The sequence below is a fragment of the Schistocerca serialis genome, chromosome 8 (assembly GCF_023864345.2).
Source record: "Schistocerca serialis cubense isolate TAMUIC-IGC-003099 chromosome 8, iqSchSeri2.2, whole genome shotgun sequence".
NCBI lineage: Eukaryota > Metazoa > Arthropoda > Insecta > Orthoptera > Acrididae > Schistocerca > Schistocerca serialis.
The window spans coordinates 548,287,427-548,303,251 of NC_064645.1; the positions used below are offsets into that span (position 1 = coordinate 548,287,427).

General features: G+C 43.3%; 1 protein-coding gene across 2 annotated transcripts in view; it reads left to right on the forward strand.

Annotated features, from left to right (window-relative positions):
- Positions 1-15,825, forward strand: part of LOC126416195 (endoplasmic reticulum lectin 1) — a 91,717-nt gene that overhangs the window by 11,927 nt on the left and 63,965 nt on the right. The window lies entirely within an intron of this gene.

Genomic DNA, 15,825 nt, shown 5'->3' on the forward strand with positions numbered 1-15,825 from the left:
AGTAATTCATAGTCATACCAACAGTGTTTGTCGGTATTTTGCGTGACGTGTTATACTGCTCATGCCGTTATGTAGTGAGACGAGGTGCATTAGCGTAACGGTTAAGGTGTTGGGCTGCTACGCTAAAGATTGTGAGTTCAAACCTTGTGCAGTGCTTAATATTTTCATTATTTAAAAACAATATCGAAGTACCTTACTTTACGAATTATATTCGTTTGAATGCAACTTTTTGAAATTTCTAGTTGGGCTGCTACGCGGAAGGTTATGAGTTCAAACCTTGCGCGGTGCTTAAGATTTTCATTATTTAAAAACAATATCGAAATGCCTTACTTCACGAATTATATTCGTTTGGATGCAATTTTTTGAAATTTCTAGTGCTTTGTCTCTTCATTATCCCTTTCGCCGCTGCAGACATGTGCTTGCCTGTGCAGACATGTGGTGTTCCCACTGCTTTGACACGCTATCATTCGATTTCACAAAAACTATTTGGCCCAAAAATTTGATTTTTACAAGTCTTCTTGACTGATACCTTCCCCCCATAAATGACTTAATTTTGTTTCGATGTTCAGCGCAGTTATTATGCAGCATTAAATGTAGTAAACCATTGCATGAAATTTTGAGGAGTTTGCAGAGGGAGGTAGAAGTCCATAGCGTATACTTTCCGTATGGTCGATTTTAGTTGCCCCAATGTTGAGAATGAAATGTGGACAAGATACCTAAATTTCATGTAAAATTTACTGTATAACAATATCTCATTTAATTTAAGTACGACATAGGTGTCGTATGTAATATTGAGAAATATTCCCATCTTTCGCGACTGTAATAAAAGTATTATTTACACCGGACGCATTTGGCTTTATTTTAAAGCACTTCAATCAAGGAACGGTATGGCACATACACAATGGTACTCATGTTCTCTTTCTTGTTTTTGTTCCACAGTCGCAGTTTTACCAATGGTACTGAAATATATTCCTCTTCTGCAACTGTAATAAGGGGCTTATTTAGACCAGACGCGTTTCTCTCTTTTGAAGCATCTTCAGTGGACAGTATTTTGTCTCCTCCATTGCCAAGTCACCTTTTGTAGTTTTGTGCTGCGGTAACACAATATTCAACGTTTGTGTTGGCGGATCAGTGTTTTAGCAAATAAATGTTGTTTGTGTGTGCCACACACAAAAATTATATTTGACATAGCTCAGAGCACTTCACTGATAGACGGTATATTCAAGTCCTAATGTTTTTGTAAGTCCACAGTTTTGTTTAATATATTTTGTCTACTTCCTTTTGATTGATTGAAGTGCCTTAAAATAAAGCCAAACGTGCTCAGTGTAAATAAAACTTCTGTTACAGTCGCGAAAGACGGAATATTTCTCAATACTACATACGACACCTATGTCGTACTTAAATTAAGGGGATACGGAATCGGATTTTGGGTTAAAAAATCGAATTTTTTTTTATTGGCGTATTATATTCTGCCATGTTTCCTCTTTAAAATGACGTATCATACATAGCTCTACTACAATTATAACTATTTTATTTTTATATATTTGTGAGATCGGGTATTGCGCTTTAGTTATACACGTCTCTCGTGGCTGACCATGAACTTTTTGGCAGTACCTTTAAAGTGACATGAATTCAAATATCCCGGTTTCCAGCGACTATTTATACACTAGTTGCCCGAAAATGTTTCTCTCTGGTTTCCTCAAGTTACTCTTTGACTTTGTGGCGGGACTGTTTTGTAAACAGTGTGATATAAGAAAGTAGTTGTTGTTGTGTTATTTCGTATTTAGTGCTTCATTTTTCGCAGTGAAAATGCCTAGAGCTAAAGCAAAAGTATTTAAAAAGCGTGTGAACTGGCAAAAGAAAAGAAATAATGATTCATTAGCAAAGCAAAGCAGTTCATCATCATCACTGTTGGAAAATGTGAATCCACTTATTACTGATTTGCCGAACGAACTTACACCAAATGAAAACAGTGCTTCTCATAAAAAACTAAGAGATTTGGAAGAGAAATATAATTTACTTGATAGAGGGAATGAAGTTTTTGAACTCATTGATACGAATATATTGTGTGAAGCTCTTGAAAACAGTTTGTGCTGCAAAAAATGTCATGGAAACGTTTCTCTGAAAGTAGAATCCCATATTGGCCTGGCTACCCAGTTTAATTTAATATGCAGTGTTTGTAAATACAGCTGTAAGTTTCCAAGTTCGGTTTCAGTAACTGTAAATAATGGATACAAGAAAACTGAACTTTATAGTGTAAATATTAGGTTAGTTTATGGATTGCGAGCAATTGGTAAGGGCAAAGCAGCTGGTGATATGCTATGTGGTGTTCTAAATCTTCCAAGTGCACCTTCAAAGTTTGAAGCTTACAATTATGTACTAGGATCTGCAGTTGAAGATGTAGCACAGAAGTCAATGCAGGTTGCTGTGGAAGAAGCAGTGGAAGAAAATGACGGCAGTCGTGACCTCACAGTGGCGTTTGATGGCACGTGGCAGAAAAGGGGCCACACCTCCAACAATGGTGTTGTAACAGCAACTAGTGTTGATACTGGCAAGGTTATTGATGTTGCAATAATGTCTAAATACTGTAGGTGCACAGGCAGGCTGAAAAATGAACACAGTGATGACTGTATTGCTAATTATTATGGTAGTAGTGGTGGCATGGAGGTTGCTGGGGTGAAGAAAATTTTTCATCGCTCTTCACAGTGGTATAATGTTCGCTATGTCAAATATCTGGGAGATGGTGACTCTAAAGCATTCAAAGAAGTTTTGGAAAGCAAACCATATGGGAACAGTGTAAATATAAGCAAACTTGAATGTATAGGACATGTGCAGAAGAGAATGGGTGCCAGGCTGAGAAGGTTAAAATCAGATATGAAAGGGAAAAAACTAGATGATGGGAAAACCTTGGATGGCAGAGGAAGATTGACTGATTCCATAATAGACCACATTCAGAACTGCTATGGCCTTGCAATCAGGCAAAATACAGGCAATCTTGAAGAAATGAGGAGAGCTATATGGGCTTTATATTTCCACACCGCATCCACGGATGAGCATCCACAACATGGTTTGTGCCCCAAAGGTGAAAACAGCTGGTGTAAATACAATAGGGGACTAACAACAGGAGAGAAATACATTCACCACCACAGTCTACCATCAGCCATCATGGCAGAAATAAAGCCCATTTTCAGAGATCTGGCTGACAGAAGTCTTCTGATGAAATGTCTTCACGGAAAAACGCAGAACCTCAACGAGTGCTTGAATAGTGTGATATGGCATCGTCTCCCAAAAACAGTGTTTGTCGGAATTAATACACTACATTTTGGTGTGTATGATGCTGTGGCAACCTTCAATCTTGGAAATATAACTAAATGCCAGGTCCTTCAAAAGTTGGGTATGTGTGTTGGTTCCCGTACGGTACGTGCTATGTTCTTTTTAGATCAGCACAGACTAAGGCATGCTGATAATATAATCAAGACATTAGTGAAAAAAGCAAGACAGGTGCAGAGGGGTGCCAAAAGAAGACTTGAAGATGATTATGAAGACTGTGAAGGGGGTATTAGCTACGGATCAGGAATGTTTTAATCTTCTTTCTCCGTTTCCCGTAAGTTTACTTTTTACTTCATCTAGGAACATTATCTCAGGTACTGGTCAACCTAGAAGTCTGAAATTTTTATGACGTAGTGACATAGGTCCCTATTACATACTGAAACAACGATTTTTTAATTACTTGATTTACAAAAGACTTAGGGGTGATAGTCTAGTAAAAAGCGATGGAAAAAATTTACTTAAAAATAAATGTACAATATCTCTGTAAGAAAATACTTTGACAATAAACTGTTGTTTCAGTATTGTTGTAACATATGAATGCACATACAGTAAAATTTTTACCTCTCTGTCTCCAGTAGTTTGTGAGAAAATGTTCCCTATAGTAGGCATATATTAACATTGCGGGGATAGGTGATTCCGTATCCCCTTAAATGAGATATTGTTATACAGTAAATTTTATATGAAATTTAGGTATCTTGTCCACATTTCATTCTCAACATTGTGGCAACTAAAATTGACCATACAGAAAGTATACTCTATGGACTTTTACCTCTGCAATCTCTTCAAAATTTCGTGCAATGGTTTACTATATTTAATGCTGCATAATAACTGCGTTGAACATCGAAACAAAATTAAGTCATTTATGGGGGGAAGGTATGAGTCAAGATAATGTGTAAAAATCTAATTTTTGGGCCAAATAGTTTTTGTGGAATCGATTGATAAGAGTGTCAAAACAGTCGGAACACGATGTGTCTGCACAGGCAAGCAGTGCAGTGACAAAATCGCGCACAGCGCAGAATGCAGGGAGCACTTCTTTGTAGCAGTGAAAGGGTTAATGCGGCCATGGTGGCTTTGCTTCATGAACTGCGCGCTCCCCCCTAAACGTAAGCTTGCGAACTATGCTATACTATGGCGCTGCTTCTATTGGCGCGTGCCTCGTGTGCAACTGGCAACGCAGCAATCTCCTGCGTCTGGGCGGGCATGCGCGAGCCGCCAAGATAAAAGAATTGAACTATAGTTGTTGACAGTACATTAAGCGTATTTGGTGATAGACTGCTATTCACCCACATGTAAGATGCTGAGCAGGAGATGGCACAAAGGAAAGGGTGCTCTACTGCTTAGATTGTGGTAACAGTTCTCCTTTATAGCTTATAATCCGCTCTCCCTCCTTTTCCCCCAGATGCACATGGACTTACTATTATCTTATGGAACTACAGGCTTCCTGGCACAAGTAGTGGTATTGGCTAGGATGGTTGGTGGTGACTGTGACGGGGCATGGAGATGGAAGAGTGAACTGAGACCATCAAAATAGCATTGGAATTAATACAAAAATGATTCAAATACATGCTCATAAACTAGTGCTACCGTGGAACTTAACAAATTTTAAGGGTGGAGTTGGTTGGTGCTATAGGTTTACGAAGCATCATGGTCTTAGCATGCAAGCCAAAGCCAAAATATCTCGGAAGATGCCACAACAGTATGAAGAGCATATATTATCTTTCCATCATTTTATTGTTCAACATCGAAAGAAAAGCAGTGTGGAACTAATCCAAATAGCAGATATGGACAAAACTTCTCTGACATTTGATGTGCCGAGTAACAGAACTGTTGCCATGAAAGGTGCTAAAACTGTAACTATAAAAACAATTGGACATGGAAAAAATCCACTACAGTGTTGTTCTTTCAATGTGGCTGGTGGTACTAAACTTAATTCGGTGATCATTTTCAAGCACAAAACAATGCCAAAATTTTCTGGAATGCCACCAGGTGTTATTGTTTACTTACATGACAGGGGTTGGATGGACAAGGTTGGTGGTATGAAATTATGGATTAACAGAGTGCTTTATTGAAGAAGAGTTCTCTTCTTGTGCTAGATCAGTTTAGTAGTCATTTGAAAAAATTTGTGAAAGAGAAATTGAGACAGGGAAATACAGAGCTTTCCCCCTGCAGGTCTGGGGGTCAGAATAGGCCCGAGGCATCCCTGCCTGTCGTAAGAGGTGACTAAAAGGAGTCTCAGTTTCTGTAAGTTCAGGTCCCATTTTATGGTTTGATCTGCCACTTTATAAATTCTACAGAAGTGCGGGCCGTACGAGGAAGGACACCTTACATGGTGCATGAATTATCCATAGTGCCCTTAGATTCGGTCTCCTGAACCTCTTGTCATGGTTTTGCATCTCCACCTGCATTTCGACTAATAGGACAAGGACACTTTCCAGGGTATGTCATCTTCTTCTGTTGTCTCCTGTACTCTTTCGCCCCCATGACAGTATTGGAGTTCTCTGCGCGCAATATCCAGCGTCGTAGCCAGTCCGTTGTGGTGGGGCTGTCATGTACCCATGTGGTGGTAGCCCCCTGACTACACAGGGATCTATTCCTGATTCCTGAGCTGTAAACTCCCCATGTATGTTAAGGAGTAGATGCCTGTCTTCTAGAGGCATCAGGACTCCCAGCAATGGCCATCATGCCAGGTGGCCTGTGCTGTGGCTGAGTGGCACCTGTGAGGAGAGCCCCGGATCGGAGTGGGTGGCATCAGGGCGGATGACCCGCAATGAAGCAGACTAAGTCATCTCTTGGTGGTGACCATATGGCACCAGCAGTCTCTAAGAAGGGCAAGATTGAGTACAATGCTGACAGATATGACCCTAAATCATTTCCCTCCCTCGCTACACCATGGGAGGAACATAGGCCTACAGAAAGGAGAGAGCCTTATTCGCCTTGGTATTTAGTCTGTAACAGAATGGACGGGGACTCCTTTCTACCTATGAAGCCTCAATTTTTGCTGAACGTCTTGAGGATAAGTTTGGGGAATTGACAGTGTTGTCCAAGATGAGAAATGGTGCAGTCTTGATTCAGGCAGCATCCCCAGCTCAATCCTGGGCATTACTCGCTTGTGACCGGCTGGATGATATTCCTGTTTCCATCACTCACCATAAAAGCCTCAACATGCTCCAGGGGATTATTTTCCATCACGACCTTCTCTTGCAGTCTGACAATGAGCTCCATGCCAATCTAGAATGGCGGGGGTGCACATTTCATCCGGCGCATTTACAGGGGACCCAAAGACAACAGAGTTGCTACCGGTGCCTTCATCTTGACCTTTGAGGATGATTCATTGCCTGAAAAGGTCAGGGTGATGGTTTACCACTGTGACATTAAACCATACATGCCTCTCCCTATGTGGTGATTAAGTGTTGGAAATTTGGGCACATGTCTTCCCGCTGCACTTGCAATGCCACATGTCGAGACTGCGGACGTCTACTGCATTCAGATACTCTCTGTGCGCCTCCTCCCACTTTTTGTACCAGCTGCAGAGAGCAGCACTCTCTCTGCTCGCCAGACTGCACAGTACTCCAAAAGGATCGTAAAATCATTGAGTACAAGACCCTGGACCAGTTGACTTACCAAGAGGCTAACCGTAAATTTGAACGATTACACTCCGTTCGGTTGACGTCCACATATGCTGCAGCTACATTACCATCGATATCACAAGTACCAGTTGTACCACACTCTGTGCCATGAACAGCGGGCCTCTGGGCCTCCAGAATACATCTGCCTCCTTGGTTGTAGGGGGGAAATCTCCTTCTGTAGCTCCCAAAGTACCTACTTTGGGAACAAGGCCCCCCAAACACAGGGGACATCAGTCCTCTCCCCCCGATCGTATAAGCAACAGCCCCCTCCGGCTCCTCTTGTGTGGAAGGGGTCCCTTGGGACCCTCTCTCCAAAGGGCTCCACTAATGCCACAGCGTACACTCGCCAGTGGCTAAAGGAGCCAAAAACTGCTGAAGGAAGAGCTTCACAGTCTTCCTCCTTGCCTGAAGCTACTTCAGAGAAATCCTCCCTGCAAGCGCCTAAAGAGAATTGAGAGGGTAAGCAAACAAAGAAGTCTGCTAAGATAAGGAACCCTCCGGTGGCCCCAAAACTCCACACCAGTTCTGCACCTGCGGATGAGGTGGAGATCTCAGCATCCCCTGAGAACCTGGGTCTCACTGATGCCTCATCCACAACAGGAATGGATACAAATACTCAGTTGGTGGCAGCTAGTGACCCTGAGGAGTAACCTGCCTCCTTCCATGCTCCGTGCCTTCCCAGCCTCACAATAACGTCATCCTCCAGTGGAATTGCTGCGGTTTTTTTCCACCACCTGGCTGAGCTATGGATTTACACCTGCTTTCTGCATTGCCCTCCAGGAAACCTGGTTCCCGGCAATGTGGATCCCTACCCTTTGCGGCTATAGGGGATATTACAAGAACAGTAACGACTATAATAGTGTGTCTCATGGAGTTGATGTCTATTTCCTGAACTCGGTATGCAGTGAACCTGTGCCCCTTCAAATCCCTCTTGAAGCTGTGACTGTCAGGATATGGGCAACACAGGAAATAACTATCTGGAATGTATGTATTCCTCCAGATGGTGCTGTACCCCTGAATGCAAGGGCTGCACTGATTCATAAACTCCCTGAGCCTTTCCTACTTTTGGGAGAGTTGAACGCCCATAACTCCTTGTGGAGTGGCACTGTGCTTACTGGCTGAGGTAGAGACGTCAAAACTTTACTGTCTCAACTCGACCTCAAGGCACTTACTCGGCCATTGAGTTATCCCTCTGCAGCCCATGACCTCTCCCAAGTGTCCACTGGACAGCTCACTTACCCATCTTCCTGTCACTCCCCTAGCACCATTCCCCCGGACGTCTACCAAGATGGGAAAACAAGACAGACTGGGAAGCTTTCACCTCTGCTGTCACCCTTGAATCTCCCCCACGTGGTACCATTGATGTGGTAATTGAGCAGGTCACTAGAATGATCATTTCTGCGGTGGAAAACACAATCACTTGTTCTTTAGGGAGCCCCCGGCGAAAATCTGTACCTTGGCAGATGCCGGAAATTGCTGAGGTCATTAAAGAATGTCAGCGAGCTCTGCAGCAACATAACTGGCACCCTTCCCTAGAGCACCTGATGGCTTTTAAATGGCTCCGTGCTTGCGTTCACCAGCTTATAAAAAGATGGAAACAGGTGTGTTGGGAGAGGTACGTCTCGACCATTGGGTGCCATACGTCACCTTCCCAAGTCTGGACGAAGATCAGATGTGTTTGTGGGTACCAGACCCCGACAAGTGTTACTGGCATTTACATCAATGGCGTGTTATCTACTGATGCAAACACAATTGCCGAGCACTTTGCTGAGCACTATGCTCTTGCCTCCGCATCAAAGAATTATCCCCCAGCATTTCACACCCTCAAACGACCAATGGAAAGGAAAGCTCTCTCGTTCACTGAACATCACAGTGAACCCTATAATGCTCCATTTACAGAGTGGGAGCTCCTCAGCGGCCTTGCACATTGCCCCGACACAGCTCCTGGGCCAGATCAGATCCACAGTCAGATGATCAAACATCTCTCATCGGACTACAAGTGACATCTCCTTGTCATCTTCAACTGGATCTGGTGCAATGGCTTCTTTCCATCGCAATGACAGGAGAGTACCATCATTCCAGTGCTCAAACCCAGTAAAAACCTGTTTGATGTGGGTAGCTATCGGCCCATCAGCCTCACCAATGTTCATTGTTAGCTTTTAGAACGTATGGTAAGTCGTCGGTTGTGTTGGGTCCTGGAGTCATGTGGCCTACTGGCTCCATGCCAGGGTGGTTTCTGCCAGGGTCGCTCTATCATTGATAATCTAGTTTCCCTCAAGTCTGCCATCCGAACAGCCTTTTCCAGACACCAACACCTGGTTGCTGTCTTTTTTGATTTACAAAAAGCTTAAGACATGACCTGACGACATCATATCCTTGCCACATTATATGAGTGGGGTCTCCGGGGCCCGCTCCCTATTTTTATCCAAAATTTCCTATCACTCCGTACTTTCTGTGTCCAAGTTGGTACCGTCCATAGTTTCCCCCATATCCAGGAGAATGGGGTGCCGCAGGCCTCTATATTGAGTGTATCTATTTTTAGTGGCCATTAACAGTCTAGCAGCAGCTGTAGGGTCGTCGGTCTCACCTTCTCTGTATACAGACGACTTTTGCATTTCGTACTGCATCTCCAATACTGGTGTTGCCAAGTGGCACCTACAGGGAGCCATCCACAAGGCGCAGTCATGGGCTCTAGCCCACAGCTTCCAGTTTTCAACTGTGAAGTCGTGTGTCATGCTCTTCTGTCTGCATCATACCAATCAACCAGAACCAAAATTTTATCTTAATGATGATCCACTCACTGTAGTGGAGACATATCGATTCTTAGGACTAGTTTTTAACGCCCAATTGATGTGGCTTCCTCATCTTCCTCAGCTGAAGTCGAAGCGTTGGCAGCACCTCAATGCCCTCCACTGCCTGAGCAACACCAACTGGGGTGCAGATTGCTCTACGCTGCTGCAGCTCTACAGAGCCCTTGTTCAATACCGCCTTGGCTATGAGAGTCTGGTTTATGGTTTGGCAGCGCCCTCAGCATTGTGTTTACTCGACCCAGAGCACCACTGTGGTGTTAAACTGGCAACAGGAGCTTTTAGGACAAGTCTGGTGACCAGCATTCTGGTGGAGGCCGGAGTCCCTCCATGAAGGTCAGGTGTGCACAACTGTTCACCAGTTACATTGCACACTTTCATAGATCTCCTGAGCATCTGAATTGTCGTCTCCTTTTCCCATCCACAGCGGTTCATCTCCCGCATTGGAGGCCCAGGTCAGGGCTTAAGATTGTGGTCGCATCTGATCTCTTCTGTCTGAATTGGAGTTCTTGCCTTTACCACCTAAAATTGAGGTCCATTCAAGTACATCTTTACATCTACATCTACATCTGCATACATACTCCGCAATGCACCATACGGTGCGTGGCGGAGGGTACCTCTTACCGCAACTAGCATCTTCTCTCCCTGTTCCACTCCCAAACAGAACGAGGGAAAAATGACTGCCTATATGCCTCTGTATGAGCGCTCCATGGTGTACGCCTAGGCTGAAGTTTCGCCTGGACCTTTCACATGGTCCTAAGGACTCAGTTAACCCCACAACTCTCTGCTGTCACTTCCTCTTGATTCTTGACATGTACCGGGACCATGAAGTGGTTTACACAGTGAGGCATTTCATATAGCAATCACTGGTCTGTGCAGGTCAAGAGCCAAGGCCTGCAAGAGGGTGTTACTGCTGAAATAAAGTGGGACCAAGTGAAGTGACACAGTGTTGTGCACATCGGATTTATATTTGGATGAACAGGAAAGTTACTGCAGTTATTTGCCATCAGTTCGCTACTTCCCATTATGGAAGCTAATATTGGCCTGCTGTTCATGGCATCAATGGGCTATTAAACACTAAACTTTCTTTTTAATTAAATTGGCTAATTTTTACTTTTATTAATTGTCTGGAGGGTAATAGCATCTGAATATGAAGTTGTATAGAATGTGGACAGAGAAAAAGACAAATAGTTGGGTTCCCTTGAAACTATTGTCTGCAAGAGCCATTAGAAGAATACAAACCAAGTACTTACTTAAGGATTACATATTTATTAAAAAAAGACAGTCTATCATAGCCTGGAAATTAACATCAGCTTTGAGAATGTGGAGTTCATATGTAAAATCAAGGAAAGGTAACCAATCACCTATAGCTGATTGATGTGTGGTGCATAGAAACACACAACAGAAAACAGTATTTGTATTAGCTTTCAGCACACAGTCAGGCATACAACCATGCAGAATCCCAAACGCAAACACCTGTGGCCATGGCGATACTGACTGTGGTTTATCAGTAGCAGTTTCCTGGGCAGATGGAAGTGGGGTGGAGATAGGGAAGGGCATATGAGGTAAAGAGGGGATAGTGGGTTAGTGTGGAAGTGGGTCTTTCCACCAATGACTTAGCAGCTGCACAGCAAGTCGAAAGAAGTTCCAAGGATAGAGCATATAAGAGGTAGGGAGAGGGGAGGAGAAGCGGGAAGTGACGAACAAGGAGCGGGGGGGGGGGGGGGGGGGGGAGAGGAGGGGGGGGGGGTCGCATATCATGGTTGGGGGTAGTGGAGGATGAAGGCTGCACATGATGTCGGTGGGGAAGGAGTGGTGTGGACAGAAAAAAGAAACCCATGGCTTTTTTTAATAGGGTTCTGTAATTAATCGTAAAATAGGAACCCTTATAGGACCACTTTGTAGTCTGTCTATCTGATTGTTAAGCCCCTTTTTATCAGAAATGGGTAGATGTATCAAGCTGAAATTTATGTCACATACTAAGGTCTATGGTCCCTTAGCGGAGTGGAATTTTTAAGCGTGTAAGTCAATAAAATCAAAAGAGATGGCCATTTATGTCACAAACTTATGTTTCGATACTCCCAAACTCACTCATCAGAACCTATAGGGTACTTCCCATTGACCTACAATCATGAAATTTGACGAGAAGCAAAGATTCGCAGTACAAGCAAAGGAAAAAATTCTAAACATAGTTAATTTGTAATTACATCACATTAAAAAAAATATCTTTTTTGTAATTTGTTGCCTGTCTGTCTGTTGAGACTCCTTTTTCTCAGGAATCGGTAGAGGTATCAAGTTGAACTTTATATCAACTACTAAGGTCTACAGTCGCTTTGTAGAGAATATAATTTAAGCTTCTTAGTTAATGGAATCAAAAGATACAGCCATATATGTTACATATTTTGATACGAACTCACTCCATCAAAGCCTACATATCACCTATGTGACCTGGTGGTCGAGCAGGAAAGCACATGCGTGTAAACTGAGAGGTCACGCAATTGAGTCGCGGACAGACCACAGATTTTTCAGTCTTTGTATTAACCTAGCCTTCACCTCTCAATGATGAGAATGATTTGAGGAGTCACCACAAACAACACATGGTTCAGCTTCCACTTTAAATGGTGGGTCCCATTTCCCCAGTTGGATAATGGAGGTAAATTAGGAACACGAAACTTGTTGGTGGTGTCCAATAGAATGACTTCCATCACACCATTGAGCCGCACAAAATTATTATTATTGTTATTGTTATCTACATATCAAGTTTGCGTGGAGCCCTCAGAGTGTAAGTCCTACTCGTGCTTTTTTTTTTTACCTTGAGCTCGAAGTTTGAGCCCTTTTTTATATATATTTTCTATAAGAAACCTCTGTTTAAAATTTCATTCAGACTGAAAATGGTCAGGTTTGACATACTGGTCCACCTGATGTGGAGTGTCCCCATAACAACCCAGAGTAACAGTTCCATTTAAACAACAGTAGAGAAAATATTCTCACATCTAAGAAACGCATATGTTTTTAACCTAAATTGAATGCCAGCAAGTAAGAGATGAAATAGATTTATTGCAAAAATCCAGTAACAGAGAATGTCATTACCCTTTATTTAAGGAAAGAATAGTTGTCAGTATGTAAAAAGATGAGGGATAGTAGAAATCCTTGGGTAACACAAGAGGTATTGAATTTAATTGGCGAAAGGAGAAAATAAAAAAAAGCACTAAATGAAGCAGGTGAAAAGGAATACAAACGTCTAAAAAATGAGATCGACAGGAAGTGCAAAATGGCTAAGCAGGGATGGCTAGAGGACATATGTAAGGGTGTAGAAGCGTATATCACTAGGAGTAAGATAGATACTGCCTACAGGAAAATTAAAGAGGCCTTTGGAAAAAAAAGAACCACCTGTACGAATATCAAGAGCTCAGATGGGAAACCGGTCCTAAGCAAAGAAGGGAGAGTAGAAAGGTGAATGGAGTATATAGAGGGTCTATGCAAGGGCGATATACTTAAGGGCAATATTATGGAAATGGAAGAGGATGTAGATGAAGATGAGATTGGAGATATGATACTGCGTGAAGAATTTGACAGAGCATTGAAAGACCCAAGTCAAAACAAGGCCCCGGGAGTAAACAAGATTCCATTAGAATACTGATTGCCTTGGGAGAACCAGCCGTGACAAACTCTTCCATCTGGTGAGCAAGATGTATGAGACAGGCGAAATATCCTCAGACTTCAAGAAGAATACATTAATTCCAATTCCAAAGAAAGCAGGTGCAGACAGGTGTGAAAATTGCCAAACTATCAGTTTAATTAGTCACAGTTGCAAAATATTAACAATTCTTTGCAGACGAATAGAAAAACTGGTAGAAACTGACCTCAGGGAAGATCAGTTTGGATTCCGTAGAAATATAGGAAAACAAGAGACGATACTGACCCTATAACTTACCTTAGAGAATAGATTAAGGAAAGACAGACCTACATTTTTAGCATTTGTAGACTCAGAGAAAGCTTTTGACAAAGTTGATTGAAATACTCTCTTTCAAATTCTGAAGGTGGCTATTTACAATTTGTACAGAAACCAGATGGCAGTTGTAAGAGCTGAGGGACATGAAAGGGAAACAGTGATGGAGAAGGGAGTAAGACAGGGTTGTAGCCTATCCCTGATGATATTCAATCTGTATTGAGCAGTAAAGGAGTCAAAAGAAAATTTTTAAGTTGGAATTAAAATCCAGGGAAAAGAAATAAAAACCTTGAGGTTTGCCGATGACATTGTAATTCTTTCAGAGACAACAAAGGACTTGGAAGAGCAGTTGAACGGAATGAACAATGTCTTGAAAGGTGGATATAAGATGAACATCCACAAAAGCAAAACGAGAATAATGGAATGTAGTCGAATTAAATCAGGTGATGCTGAGGGAATTACACTTATGCTCATAAATTAAGGATAATGCTGATACGTGGTGAAACAATGCTCTGGTGGGCAGTTTGCGGGTTTAAATCACCTCGGGGTATGACCATGCGGTGCACAGTGGCTCTGGCAGCAGTCCACATACACAGAGGTTTGTTGGTGCATGTCAGAGTACGGTGCAGCAAGTAAGTGTGCAGATGTTTTCAGACATGCTAATGGTGACTGTGTCGTTTTCAGACGTGCTAATGGTGACTGTGTGTTGAAAACGGCTTAAAGAACGCATATTGTTGGCGTTATGCGGGGTAGAATACTAGGGTGACTGGAGGCTGGTCAAACACTGCAGGTCATAGCACGGGCCCTCCGTGTGCCACAAAGTGTGATCTCAGGATTGTGGCAACAATTCCAGCAGACAGGAAACATGTCCAGGCACTACAGTACGGGACGTCCACAGTGTACAACACCATAAGAAGACATATCTCACCATCAGTGCCTGCAGACGGCCAGGGAGTACTGCAGGTAGCCTTGCTCGGGACCTTACCGCAGCCACTGGAACAGTTGTCTCCAGACACACAGTCTACAGGCGACTGAACAGACATGGTTTATTCGCCTGGAGACCTGCAAAGTGCATTCCACTTACCCCTAATCACAGGAGAGCCCATGAAGCCTGGTGTCAAGTACACAGTACATGGTCATTGGAACAGTGGTCCCAGGTTATGTTCACGGACGAGTCCAGGTATAGCCTGAACAGTGATTCTCGCCGAGTTTTCATCTGGCATGAACCAGGAACCAGATACCAACCCCTTAATGTCGTTGAAAGGGACCTGTATGGAGGTCGTGGTTTGATGGTATGGGGTGGGATTATGATTGGTGCACGTACACCCTACATGTCTTTGACAGAGGAATTGTAACACATCAGGTGTATCGGGGCGTCATTTTGCACCAGTACGTCCGCCTTTTCAGGGGTGCAGTGAGTCCCACTTTCCCCCTGATGGGTGAATGGACGATAAAGCATGGCCCCACCGATCTGCCATCGTGGAGGAGTACCTTGAAACAGAAGATATTAGGCGAATGGTGTGGCCTGCCGGTTCCCCAGACCTAAACCCCATCGAGCACGTCTGGGGTGCTCTCGGTTGACATATCGCTGCACGTCTTCAAACCCCCTAAGACACTTCAGGAGCTCCGGCAGGCACTGGTGCAAGAATGGGAGGCTATACCCCAGCAGCTGCTCGACCATCTGATCCAGAGTATGCCAACCCATTGTGCGACCTGTACACGTGTGCATGGTGATCATATCCCATATTGCTGTCGGGGTTCATGCACAGGAAACAGCGGCGTTTTGTACATGTGTTTTGGGACAGTTTTCTCAACTTATCACCAATACCGTGGACTTACAGATCTGTGTCGTGTGTGTTCCCTATGTGCCTGTGCTATTAGCGCCAGTTTTGTGTAGTGCCGCGTTGTGTGGCACCACATTCTGCAATTATCCTTAATTTATGAACATGAGTCTAGATTAGGAAATTAGACATTTAAAATAGTAGATGAGTTTTGCTATTTGGGCAGCAAAATAACTGATGGTGGTAGAAGTGGAGAGGATATAAAATGTAGACTGGCAATGACAAGGAAAGCATTTCTGAAGAAGTGAAATTTGTTAACATAGAGTATAGAT